Here is a 3,738-nt window from a genome sequence, read left to right as displayed (position 1 = left end):
CTTTAATCTCAGCACTCCACATCTCTGTAAGTTGGAGGCCAGCCTGGTCTACAAAGCAATTTCCAAGACAGCCAAGACTACACAAAGAAACCCTGTGGTGGGGGTGAGGGGTGGGGGGGGGGGGGTGTTGGCCCACTGGTTAAGAGCATGTGCTGGGGCTTGCAGAGGACCTGAGTTCAGTTCTCAGCACCCATGGCAGGTTCACAACCACCTGGATCTCCAGCTCCCGAAGATCTGGGGATCCACTGCCTCTGACCTCTGTGGGGACCAAGTACACACAAACATATTCGTAATTAAAAAATGAAATCATCAGGGCTGGGGATTTAGCTCAGTGGTAGAGCGCTTGTCTAGCAAGCGCAAGGCCCTGGGTTCAGTCCTCAGCTCCAACAAAAAATAAAATCATCTTCCAGCCGGGTGGTTGTGGCGCACACCTGTAATCCCATCACTCGGGAGGCAGAGGCAGGTGGATCTCTGTGAGTTCGAGGCCAGCCTGGTCTACAGAGCTAGTCCAGGACAGCCTCCAAAGCTGCAGAGAAACACCCTGTCTCAAAAAAAAAAAAAAAATCATCTTCAAAGGATAAAAAAGAATTCACCAAGATGGGAAAAAATGTTAGTGTGTGTCCCTTTATTTTTCTCCAATTCTCCACAAAACACTGGTGTGCTCAGGATTCTTAGGATTTTCAAAAAATTATAATAAAATAACCTCTGCCCTACAGAAGACTGCAGCCAACCTGAAAGGAAAGATGTACACAAGCAGGAATTCCCAACAGAAAATTGTGCCCTTATCAGTGACCCCCAAAAGAATCCACAGTAGTGTGGTCCAGGCCTTTCCCCATGGGCTTTTCCAGATGACCATCAGAGCCCAGCACAGGTTAGAAAGGAAATTCTTGGACTTTGATCTCAACTTTCCCAATGATTATTTATCTAGGCATGGTCTCCTTATGTTGCCACTGTCTGCCTTGGTCTCAGAAGTAGCTAGTGTTATGATTATGGACAACTAGGCCTGGCTGGCACCCTAGTGTGTACTGCTTTAACTGCAAGTGAAAGAACATTGCAAAGCTTAGTGCAACTTCAGCTTAAAGCTCCTTTTTTCCTTAGTCTTTTTCTGGCAGGGTCCTGTTTGCAGTCCAGGCTAACTTGGGGTAGGGTGGTCTCAGCCTTGTAGCAATCTTCCTGCCTAATTGGAGGCACCAGCCATCATGGGATTAGCTTCTCTCTTCCTCCCTTCTCTTTTTCCTCCTTTCCTCTTTCTCCACTACCCTTCTCTCCTTTCCTTTCTTGAGTTTTTCTTGTACTCCAAGCCAGACTCTAGCTAGCAACATGGGGGTGGGGCGTGGAGGGTGATAATGACCTTGAATTCCTGATTCTCCTAACTCCACCTTCTGAGTACCAGAGTCCTAAGCCAGCAGCACACTCAGGCTTCCCCTTTTTAGGGTCCACTCCCCCCAATTCACTGGCTAATTTCCATGTAAATAACTTTATAACTAGCTGTGTGTGAGTGTTCTGGTACTAGGGGAAGTACCCTCGGGCCTCAAAAAAACAGGAGGCAATGCATGCTCTACCTAAGCCTTTATCTCCAGTGCCCTTCTCAGAACTTCACTGTGGAAAAGATAGTAAGCTTCTTCCTGTCCCTGTTTTTTTATGTTTCCACGGTTTGTCAAGATATTAGGGCCACACTGGGCCTTTAGTCCCAGTGTGGTGCATGCATGCTTTTAATCCCAGCACTCAGGAGGCAGAGCCAGGCAGATCTCTGTGAGTTCGAGGCCAGCCTGGTCTACCAAGTGAGTTCCAGGAAAGGCACAAAGCTACACAGGGAAACCCTGCCTTAAAAAATCAAAAAAATACCTTTAGAAAAAAGTAAATATTAGTGTAATATGATATATGATCACATACAAAAAAATGGCTACAGTTTGGTTATAAGAAACCATAGTGATCAGAAAAGAGATAAAGAAGTCCAGTGAGTTGAGAAGACTTCCTGGAAGGGACTGGGAGGATGTCTTTGAAATGGATTTCCAAATAAAAGAGGGGTTTATGCCCAGAACACTGGGGAGAGCAAAAGAGGGTACAACAAAGTAGACGGGTGACCTGCAGCAAGGTGTGCACACATTCAAGGAACCTTAGTGCATGAGCCAGATTGCATAGGTACCCTGGAGGTCACAAAGCCAAGGGGCATGGCTGAGGGTGTGTGTGTGTGTTGTGTGTGTGTGTGTGTGTGCATAGTCTGGACGAGTCTTGAACACCTGGACCCTGGCAACTTTCCTTCTTCCATGCGAACTTTCTTTTGGGGGCAAAACAGATGATGAAAATAATACTTAGTTGAAAGCCTTGTTCTAGAGGAAGGGGCTGTTAAGCAGGAAAAGGGGAAAAGAAATTCCTAGATGGAGTACAGTGGTAGAACCCTTGCTTAAAGCTGTGCCCTGGGCCCCATACTCAGCACTCGAGAGAGGAAAAAGGTCCAGGCATGGTGGCTCACGCCTATAATGCTAGCACTAGGGAAGACTAGACTGGATAATACCTGCAGCTTGGAGATAGCTGGGTCATCTGTATAGGGAGTTCTAGGTTAGCTTGGGCTACATGGCAAGATCCTATCTCAACAAAACAAGTTGGGAGAGCCAGTGAGGGCTAAGTGGGTAAAGGTACTTCACACCAGGCCTAACAACCTGAGTTCAATCCCTGGATAGCACAGGGTAGAAGGAGAAGCCCAACTCCCTTAGACGGCCATGTGCCATGCCTCTAGTACACACACTCACTTATATACATACAGACACACAATAAAATAAGTAAACGTAATGATGATGATGATGATGATGATTATGGAAAGCTGGGAATGGTGGTAAATTACTCAGCTCTCAAGAGGATCATTATAAATTTGAGGATGGGAGGCCGTTATGGGAAAGGACGGAAGTGCGCTCTTTTAAAGTCTGTGCCGGTGGCCTTATGCCACTTCCGGCGTGGCCATGGCAGCTAACTCGACCAGGAACCCATTGAGCTCCTGTCACTAGAGCTCGTGGACAAGTGTATAGGATCCAGAATTCACATTGTGATGAAGAGTGATAAAGAAATTGTTAGTACACTTCTAGCATTTGATGATTTTGTCAATATGGTGTTGGAAGATGTCACTGAGTTTGAAATTACACCAGAAGGAAGAAGGATTACAAAATTAGATCAGATTTTACTAAATGGAAATAATATAACAATGCTGGTTCCTGGAGGAGAAGGGCCTGAAGTATGAATGGATGTCCTTATGCTAGATTCTGGCTTTTTCTTAAACCTTTAATGTCTATATTCTATAAAATGAAGTTTCTGTTAAAAGGAAATACTTTGAATATATACACCATTTTTCTAAGCTAATCATGGTTATTTTGAGAAAGGAAGAGGTTTGTTTTGTTTTTTAAAAGACTGAAAAAATAAAGATGTTTTTGGTTAAAATAAATAAATAAATTTGAGGGTGACCTGGGCTACATACTGTTTACACACAACTCGGACTATTATCTCAAAACAACAAGAAGAAAGGTGCTATGGCTGGGAATAGGACTTAGTAGCAGAGTGACACCAACCAGCATACACTGATGAGGCCCTGGTTCAATCCCCAGACCCGGACACATTACCTTTGTTAAATAAATCTATAAATAGATACATAGATGAATAATAGATAAATAAATGTAGTAAGGAGAGGGACAAAGCCGGCGCAGCTTTTGTGGAACAGCCCTCTGACAGGAGCGAAGTTTTTCTGCTGTA

At 44.6% G+C, this 3,738-nt stretch overlaps 1 pseudogene; it reads left to right on the top strand.

The window, feature by feature from the left end:
- The first annotated feature begins 2,957 nt into the window (after positions 1–2,957).
- Positions 2,958–3,265, top strand: LOC118584712 (annotated as a pseudogene).
- The last annotated feature ends 473 nt before the right edge of the window (positions 3,266–3,738 follow it).

Source organism: Onychomys torridus, chromosome 5, assembly GCF_903995425.1.
Source record: "Onychomys torridus chromosome 5, mOncTor1.1, whole genome shotgun sequence".
Taxonomy (NCBI): Eukaryota; Metazoa; Chordata; class Mammalia; order Rodentia; family Cricetidae; genus Onychomys; species Onychomys torridus.
The sequence above is the reverse complement of the archived record's forward strand: the minus strand, read 5'-3'. Positions and strand labels throughout refer to the sequence as shown.